Below are 10,655 nucleotides of genomic sequence, written 5' to 3'. Positions count from 1 at the left end.
GCAGCTAGACGGGCCATGTGACTGGGTTCTGACCAGTGGAATTGTGGGCAGAAAAGATGTTACTTCCAGACCTGGCTGCTAAAAACCTCCTCTCTCTTTCCTCTCCCCACTGCCTTCTTAGATGCAGGGCGTCCAGAGGGGAAAGTCCCAGGGCCTAAAAGTTGGCAAAGTATTACAGTGGAGGGTACCTGGTTTGCTGAATAACTTAATAAAGCAACTCTCTTTACCTCTTTCCCACAACTGATCTACACTGGATTGTGACATTAGAAAAAATTAAACTTTTATTGTGTTAAGCTAATGAGGTTTTGGGGAATGATTATTGCAGTAGCCGGCACTATTTATCTTGACCAACACAATAGGTATGATGGGGCAAATGGAGAGTACTATATTTATTTTTGAAAATCAACCTATCTTTGGTTTCTCATGGTTCTCAAACTTTAATGTGCATAAACATCACCTGGAGGGCATATAAAACAGTTTCCTGGGCCCCATCCACAGAGTCTAATTTGATAGGTTGGGATGAAGCCCATGGATTTTGATGTTTAACAAACTCACAGGTGATGATGATGCTGGTCCAAGGACCACATTTTGAGAACCACTGCACCAGAGTATTCACTTAGTCTACATGATGGAGCCAAGGAAAATGATATGCATTGCTTTGTAACCTCTATTCTCTCTTTCTTCCCCTCCCTCCCTCCCTCCCTCCCTCATTCCGCACCCACCCACCTACCCCAACTTAAACTGAACAGGCTATAGAATGGCTTATAGGGAAGCCATAGTGTGGAGCCAGGGACACGGGCATCGCTTAATGCTTACCACAGAAACCTGCCCACCTTGCACCGGGTGGGGCATACGTTTGGCTTATAGGTTTTTAACAGCCTCTGTGCAAAGGAAAACCTAATCAGTGAATTAATTCACAAGTCTTTACACTAAGTCACAGATCTGTTGATAGAAACAAACCAATGGTCAGGAAGAGATGCACAACTATTCTTGATACAGCAGCAAAAATTTCTTCCTTGGAGAATGTTGATTAGAAGCCATTTCTGATCCCTTTGGGCTGTGCTACATACTGTTCCTCTCTGTTCCCACTGCACCCAGCACAGGGCACTGGGCTAAAAGTGTCTGTTATGTTTCTTCCCTTCTAGACTATAACTTTTCTTTTTTTAATTAAATTTTTTTGAATAGGTCATACCTGTACATGGTGCTACATTTAAAAGATAAAGGTGATAAATAGTGGAAAGCAAGTCTCTCTCCCAAATCTGTCCCCTGGTTGTCTAGTTTTCTTCTGTAGGATGTAACTGAAGTGACCATTGTTACCTGTTACCAGTTTCTTGCCTCTGCTTGAAGTTATTTTTAGGCAAAAGAAAATAAATAAAAACATAGACCCATATTCTCTTTTCACTTTGTTTTTAAACACAAATGGTAGCATGGTATACACAGTTTTGCACACTTACCACCACCCTGGAGATTGTTTTGTATCAGCATGTAATGAGTTGCATGCTAATGGTTGCATATTATTCTATTGGATGGCAATAGTATGTTTTGCCAGGCCATTATCGATGAACATTTAGGTTGTCTCCAATCTTTTGTGGCAATGAAAAACCTTGATGATATGCTATATCACACATGTAGGGGTAAGCTATATTCCTAGAAATAGAATTGCTTGACCAAGGGTCAAAGGGTAATTGCGATTTTAGTTTGGGCAGATATTGAAAAATTGTTTTCCCCTAAGATTATTTATGCTCTGATCAACAAATCACAAGAGTGCTTATTTTCACATACTTTTTGCCAACATAATATGCTTTCTAATTTGTGATCTTTACTGACAGGGAAGGTTAAAAATGGCATCTTGAGTTTTAAAAATTATTTTCAGTTGTGGTAAAATACACATAGAATTTATCATCTTTACCATCTTTAAGTGCACAGTGGTATTAAATATGTTCACATTGTTGTGCAGCCATCACCCCATCCGTCTCTGAACTCTTTTCATCTTGCAAAACTGCAACTCTGTACTGATTAAATAGTAACTCCTCATTCTTTCTTGCTCTACACCCCTGGCCAACGCCATAACACCTTCTGCCTCCATGAATTTGACTACTCAGTGTATAAGCCAAATCATACAGTATTTGTCTTTTTTGATTGACTTATTTCATGTAGCATAATGTATTCAAGGTTTATCCACATTGTAGCATATGTCAGAATTTCTTTCCTTTTTAGATTGAATGATATCCTACTGTATATATATATATCACATTTTGTTTATCCATTCATCTGTTGATGGACACTTGAGTTGCTTTCACCTTTTGGCTATTGTGAATAATGCTGCTATGAACACAGGCGTGCAAATATCTCTTCGAGACCCTGCTTTCACTTCTTTTGAGTGTATACCCAGAAGTGGAGTTGCTGGATCATGTGGTAATTCTATTTTTAAGTTTTTGAAGAACTTCTATACTGTTTTCTACACCATTTACATTCCCACTAGGGTTCCAGTTTTTCCATGTCCTTACCAACACTTATTTTCTGTTTTGTTTTTTTAATAGTAACCATCCTAAAGGGTGTGAAGGGTCTCCGTCATTTAAAAATGAATTTCTCTTATTTTGAGTATGAGTATCTTTTCAAATGTATAAGAGACAGTATTCCCTGTTCCACATAATATCTGTACATTTCTTTTGCCTGCTTTTAATTTGGGTCTTTGGTCTTTTTCTTATTGATTTGTAGATGTTCTTTTATATATGGTAGTGCTTTGTGACTAGTTGCAAATATATTGAGTTGCTGAAATAAACAGTAGGTGTTCAGTGTATGAACTGAATGGCGGGTTCCTGATTGCTCTCTCCCTCCCTTCCAGCAATTTTAATAGATTTCAGAGTTTCAGCCTCATCTGTTGAGCCAAAGCTGACACCACTCAAGTGTACAGCCTGGGAACAGAGTTCTCCATTTGATTCCCATGCACTTCCTCATTCAAAGTCACCAACAGCAACCTATTTATCATAGAATCTGGGAACTCGGGGGCCCTTTGTGTCTGAACTCCCACTTAATATAGAAATCTCTCATTGTGTGCAAACCAAAAATCAGCATGCTTGACCGAATCCAGGCTTTTTTTTCTGGGTGACATGGTAAACAGGGACACAAAATCAAATTATATTTTGCTATAATTTTAATAAATAACCCTTAATTCAAATAATTACATGAAATCAGTGTGGCCCTGGGGAATCTTGGACAAACGGTCCCCTTAATGCACACAGTGGGAAGGAGCACGGGCCCTGACGAGGAAGTCAGCACTGTTTTTGACTTCTCTATTTGGAAACTCTCTCTTCCCCTGGGTTAGCAGCTGCCTCTCTTTTGCTTCCTCTCATTGACACTTGTTTTGTCCTCTGAAGCTACCAGAGTAAGCCTAACACTCTTCTGCCAAAGCCCTTCAAGGATTTGGGGACAGCAATCACATTCCTCCTCAAAATCCTGGCCAGGCCCAGAAGAGACAATCCTTCCTGTAAACTTCACTAACATTAATTTGGAGACTACACACCATCTGGAAAACACTTTGGACATTTAGTTTGTCAGTGACTCTATTAAAATATAAAGCTAAAATACTCAAGATTGACATGATCCTTTTTATGAAGTGTAAATGTCCCATGTGAAGAATTTGTCTCAATTCCAGCCGTGGTACGTGTGTGTGTGTGTGTGTGTGTGTGTGTGTGTGTGTGTGTGTGTGTGTGTGAGGGTGGAGCCGGGTTAAGAAGCCAGTTTTTCCACCGTTCTTGGCGGCGGAGAGCAGAAATGTCAGCGCTCCCTCAGGAATGCGCAACCGCTACTGCAAGTCCTAGCTTTCACAGACGGCCTGCAAAGCAGCTCTTGCTTTTGGAGGGAGAGAGCAAAAAGGGGAATGGGAGAGGAAAGAACCTAAGAATTCACGGGGGGATTCTCTGAGAGGAGATTTCTGTCATCTGTGAGCAGAAGGAGGTCTGTGAGGTGGGTGAATTGGTCAGAAACCTAAAAAGAGGAGCCTCCATGTAACGGGAGGTTCACTCTAAAAACCGAAGCCGAGCACCTGCCATACCCCACTTTCACCTGCTTTGCATGCTGGCCCGTCACAGAGCATGAGTAAGCGTCGGGTAAATGATTAAGTATACTGTTACTCCTCAGAACAAGGGGAGATTACTTGCCCCCATGTTACAGACGAAGAAAGGGGGTCTCAGAGAGGTTAAGGCACTTGCTCTAGGCCACCCAGCAAGTAGACGGGAGAGTTGAGATTTAAACCCGTGCAGCCTCACTGTGTTCTTCACGCTGGTGCGGCTCCTTTAACAAGGCCGGCCAGCCTCCGTCCGCTGTGGAGCAAGCGGAAGAGATTCCCCGCTCCCCGCTCTCAGGGCAGCCCCAGGGCCAGGTGTGGTGGTGGCTCCTGGAATCAGAGAGGACACGCAGCGGGACAGACTGGGATGGAGGAAGGAGGGGGCCAAAAGTGTCCCTTTGCATCAGGGTGTGCCGGGCTGAGAGAGTTCTCTGCGCTAACCCTGGACAGGTGAAGAGTTTCCCCGCATGGGTTCAGCTTCAGCCGCACTCTACTGTGTTCCACCTAAACAACGCCTAGAAGAGCTCTGGGCAAATATAGCTATTTGGGCAGAAAACGAGGGGCGGAAGGAGGGGTATGTTTGTGTCCTAGGTCTTAAGGAGCACGCGGGATCTAGTTCGGGCGCAAGGTAGTATGAGGGGCTTGGGGGCCGGCGTGGGGGGACACGGGAGTGCGCACTTGATGAAACAGAAGTGAGAGAAGGGCTCCAAGGAAGAAGTTGAATAGCAACACAGACAAGATTTCCTATTTGACAGCTTTGTTTGGAATGTCAGTGGTAATCAGGGCACCAGGAATAGTGGTGGTAAATTTGTCGGTGTCTCCGGAAGGTTATTCATTGAGATAGTCTTTCAGACGAACATTTACTGCATTTACTTAGTGTCACACTCATTCTAGAGGTTGGGGGGTTGTGAAGATGTGTAGGCCTTGGTCCCTAATAGGAGAAATAGAGCATCCACAAATGATTGCAATTCAACCTCCAGGGCCAGCGTGGAGGGCGGTAATGCTCAGCTCTGCCTGATACGTGCGAGGGTCCTTGTGCCTAGCAAAGCAGGGGACGCCTCAATCTCCATGGAGGAAGGACTGGGGCTGCCTCAGCCCAGCAACACTCAGGGCCTGGCACATTGCCCTCTGCCAGTTCATTCTTGCTGGACTGGCCCCTCGCCTGGGGGAGAGGAGAGTGGAGCTCAGGAGGAACGCCAGCTGCCTGGGGTCTTGGCTGAACCCGGGTGTGACATGCTGCACTGAATTATTTCTCAGAGCACCAGAAGCTGATGCTGCGTGTTTAGAGCAGCCATTACTACCTCCGAGGTACTGAGAGGAATAGGGTAGGTTCATTTCCTTTTTTATAGTTTCTGAAGAGCAAGATAAGAAAGTTGCTGGTATCAAATGCATCTGAATTTTAACATGGCTTCTGACAGTGTCTCATGATACGCTTGAGAGCAATATGGACAAATGTGGGATCAATATTAGTAATTGATCATTCATTCATTCATTCAACAAATATTTATTGAGCCAGGCATTATGCTTGGTGCTGGGAATATAATTACAAGGAAAACCAGAAACAGCCCCTCTTTATGTGGTTGCTTATAGTTTAGTAGAGGAGCAAGATAATGATCAAATAATCATAGAAATAAATGTAAAATTATAAATATGATAGGTGCTACAAAAGAGAGGGTCATGGTACTTTGAGAGCCTATAATAGGACTATACTAAACTGAGATTGGAAGAATGATGTGGTAGATTAAAGATGGACACATCTTCTTTGCTACTCCTCCCATGAAGAGGTGGAGTCTAATCTCCCCTACTTGAATCCAGGCTGCCTTAGTGACTTGTTTGAACAATAGAAATGCAGGAAAGGGGATGTTCTGGGACTTCTGAAGCTAGGTTATCAGAAATGTTGCAGCTCCTATTTATTTCTCTCGGAACACTTTTCTGGAGTTCTGAGCTACCCTATAAGATGTCTCACTGCCCTGAGATCACCATGCCAGAAGGGCCATATGCAGGTGTTTGGATCAACAGTCCCAGCTGGGCCCAGCCTTCCAGCCATCTCTGCCAAGCCACCAGACATATGAATAAAACCTCGAATCTTCTAGATCTGGGGTTCAGAAACTACAGCCTGCTGACCAAATCTGCTACCACCTCTTTTTATAAATAGTTTTATTGAACATAGCTATACCTACTTATTTAATTATTGTCTATTACTACTTTCATACCACAATGGCAGAATCGTATCTGTGACAGGGACCATAAGACCTGTAAACCTGAAAACACTTTCTATCCAGCTTTTTATAGAAAAAGCTGCTTGACCCCCGCTCTAGATCAGCACTGTCCAATAAGAATATAATGCAAGCCACAATTGCAAGCTACATATGTAATTTTGAAAATTTCTAGTAGTCACATTAATAAGAAATGTGACAGTAATTTTAATAATATTTTTATTTAATATATCTAAAATATTGTAATCTCAACATGTAATCATTATAAAATTACTAATGGATTTTTAAATTTTATTTTTTGTACCAAATCTTCCCAAATATTGTGGGCATTTTACATGTACAGCACATCTCAATTAGGACTAGCCACATCACAAGTGATCAGTGGCTACTGAATTGGACGGCGAATCTCTAGACCAGCCCATCCATTAGCCTAATATCATCAAGTGACCCCAGTTGATGGTAGGAGGAACAGAAGGATCAGCCAAGGCCCACTCACATTTCCGACCCACAATACTGAGAGAGAGTAAAATGTTGATTGTTTTTAGCTGCTAAGTTTGGGGGCAGTTTGTAATGCACCAATAGGTAAACAAAACAGTTTGAACAGGTGCTAAGTAGGTGAAGGGTTGAGGAGTGGATAGGAAGACTTCTAGACAAAGGGAATAGCATATGCAAAAGGCACTGAGGCAGGAGGGCACACGAGAGAAGGTACGAGAAAGTCAATGTGGCTAAAATAAAGAGGGGGGAAGACAAGGCCGATGAGCTCAGCAGGGGCCAGATCACACTTGTTTTATGGGTCACTTAAAGATTTTGGTCTTTATTATGACAGCAGTGTGAACCACTGAAGAAACTAAAACAGAGGAGTGAAATAATCAGGTTTGCATTTTGAAAAGATGACTCTGGTTGCCATGCAGCAAATGGATAGTAGGGAAGCCAGAACAGATGCGGGAAGGCCAATCAGTTGGCTACTGCAGTTGTTTGAGTGAAAGAAGATGGCTGTTTGGTCTAGGATGGTAGCAGCAGGGTGAAGAGAAATAGATTAAGACATATTTAGGATTGTAATTAACAGGATATGCTGATGGATTAAATAAGGCAGATGAGGACAAAGTATTGATAGATTCATTCATTCACTCAGCAACTGAGTGTCAAGAATCATTCTTGTTCATCAGGCTGATCCCACAGTGGATGCTACGGGACTCTGCTTTTTACTTTTTCGCTTTTACATATTCAGTAACACCGTGAATGAAAGCAATAGAAATCATACTTCTGCTGTGCAGATGGCACAAGATAAGACAGATAGCTCAAAAGTTGGTCACCTGAATTAATATTCATAATATTCATAAAATTCATAATATACATAAAGCCTGAAAAGAGAAAATAATACTAACATGAATCTCATGAGGTTAAGTATAAAGATCTGTACTTATGTTTTAAAATAACAACTGTGTACGTGGAATAAGTAGGCACTAGAGAAATAGCTTATTCACAGTAAATATAAAAATCACATAAATGTCAGTGTGGCATGGCTGACCAAAATTTGATTCAATCCTAGCATAGAATTCATTCACTAAACTCTGTGCTAATCAGACCACATCACTTGTGGTATCACATGCAGTGAGGTCAGTTATACTCGAATGACACTGGCAAATTAGAGTCTATCAAGAGAAAAGGCAGCATGGTTCACTAGTGAATAATGAAATTATGTCAAATGAGGAACAATGAAAAGGACTGGGGGTAATGAACCTGAGGAAGAGAAGATTGCAAGTACATGCTGGCTGTCTGCAAATATCTAAGGGCAGTCCCATGGGAGGACACATACACTGTCACTTGAAGGGCGAGTAGTTCCAACATCTGGAAGTTATAGGGAGCCAGATTTCAGCTCCAGATGATGGAAAACTTTCAACAGAGACCCACAACCAAGGACTGGACTTTCTCGTGAGGTTATGAACTCCCTGCCACTAGTTACTCTAGCAAAAGTGGGATAATACTACCGAAGAGACATTTTAGGAGAAATTCTTGAATTGGGTGGGTCGTTGAATTCTATAATTTTTACATTCACCTCTAATATTCTCATTACATTCCCAGAAAGGAGAAAAAATAAAGAAGGGCACCTGTATACTCCTTCTCTCTCTATTCCCCACCGTGAGCCCCTTCCTCTCATTTTAACATAGTATACAGTATGGTGCATTTAAAGGATCCCCTGTCTGAGGACAGTTTACTCAGCTGACTACCAGTGATGCAGGGCTTTAGAAGACATGGAGAGTAGCAAGCACTCCTATAGCTTGAAAGGGTGGAGTGAAGGTGGTAATATTTGAACTGAGCCTTCACCGTGGGCCAGACTTGATCTCAGAACTGTACCCTGGGGGCAGAAACAAAGGGAGCCAGGCATGTTAGTGCTTGCCCAAGTCAGTTTCTGTTAGAGCAAATGAGGCTCCGCCCAGTATTGGTTCTAAGTGCACTCATTCTGATACTCCCACCCAAGAGGGTTGTAGCCTGGGCCACTGCACGGCTTAGCAGTCTTCCTCTGAGAATTGCTGTATTCTTTTAACATAAACAATTGTTAATTTCCTAGAACTCAAGGTGGTGGCCATCTGCCTCTGTCCTTAAAAGGCTTTGCAAGCTTCTAACAGTTCTTCCCAAGACAGCCCATGAAACATTTCTGATAATGTGCAACCCTGCAGCCAAGGCATCTGCTTAGTGGGTCTGAAAGAGCTGCTGCCTCCTGATGGACCACTTTTAAACATTGATTGAGTTTAACTGGATAAATATTTCAGCCATAGTTTTGATACAAACGTATACAAACATAAAGAACATCAGGCATAACCCAATATTCAATGCTTTTTATTGATATAAAATTGCCATTCTTTGGCAATTTTCTGAGACACAATCAAATATAATAGTTGTTTTCTTTTTTTTTTTTTTTTAAAGACAGAATCTCGCTGTGTCACCCAGGCTAGAGTGCTGTGGCATCAGCCTAGTTCCCAGCAACCTCAGACTCCTGAGCTCATGTGATCCTCCTGCCTCAGCTTCCCGAGTAGCTGGGACTACAGGCACACACCACCCATCACGACACCTAGCTAAGTTTTCTATTTTGAGTGGAGATGGGGTCTTGCTCTTATTTAGGCTGGTCTCAAACTCCTGACGTCAAGCAGTCCTCCTGCCTTCGCCTCCAAGAGTGCTAGGATTACAGGCATGAGCCACTAGGCATGAGCCACTGTGCCAGGCCCCAAATATAATAGTTTTTAAGGATGTGTGGAAATAGAAGAGTGACCATGGTCTTTTTACAGGACAATAAGAAAAGTTTACTGGAGTGGAAGAAAAGTTGACTTTGGACAAATAATGGGAAATTAGTTTCTGTAAGCAGAGCAGGATAGCTTAATGGGGTCAGGAAAGTTGGATAAGGACTTTATATTTAATAGAAAATTAGCAGTTTGGGATCAATAGTTTGGGAACAGAAAAATGATGATTTGAAAATTTAAAGAAAATAGCCCGTCAGTGGCCTGAGGAAAGGACTGGTATCAGGGTGGGCAAGAATAAATGCTCACAGAGCTCCAGCATAGGGGCAGCAGGCGTGGCAAGGAAGAGATGAGTGTGAGCAATGCCGCGATGGAGACCTGCACACTTCCTGGTGTCTGGTGGACACAGGAGATGACTGGCTGTGGAGACATGTCACATATCCTGAGCTCCACGTTTCTCAAACTTCCCCACCAGCCTCATCTCCTTCTAGCTCAGGCCATATCACATGTCTCATTTGGCTTCCAATCTCTCCTTGGAGCAAATCCCCCTGCCCCCTCCCCCCCCAATTTGTGGAGAATTTTCTGACCTTTCAGTAGGTGTTCTTTCCCTCTCCCATTTGGGAGCACGGTGTTTCCACACAGGCACGAGGAGAGCAGCATCGAGGATGCATAGGCACAGAGAAGAAATGTCTATGCAGATTCATTGGGAGCAGAGGAGGCTTTTATTCACCCTCCAGTATTGAAGGTAACTAAAGGATTAAAATGAAGAGTGCACTCCCTCCCTGGCCTGGAAGAAGGAGCATAGCATGGCAATAGCGTTTAGCTTTCCAGTCCGCAAGAGCAAGTTCGCATATAAGACATATACTCAGTTCTTCTAATTGTATCTAGAATTAGACCTTCCTGAGTCAAGGAACACCCTTTTTTCAAACTAGTGATGGTTTTGGAAACCATTTTTTTCCTTTTTGCCAAAAAGCACCGAAAGTTAAGCATCATACAGAGTTTTACAGGTTGCCTCTTCTAGTCCGTGCACATTAGTAAGGGGCTCTGACTGCCAGGAATCAGGCCCACAGAACTCACTAAAAAGCAACCATGTCCATCCTGGCCCCCTAAGGGAGCTTCTTCCTTGTTTTTTCACAACCA

Source organism: Propithecus coquereli, unplaced genomic scaffold (assembly GCF_000956105.1).
Source record: "Propithecus coquereli isolate 6110/MARCELLA unplaced genomic scaffold, Pcoq_1.0 Scaffold10, whole genome shotgun sequence".
Lineage (NCBI taxonomy): Eukaryota > Metazoa > Chordata > Mammalia > Primates > Indriidae > Propithecus > Propithecus coquereli.
The sequence above is the reverse complement of the archived record's forward strand: the minus strand, read 5'-3'. Positions refer to the sequence as shown.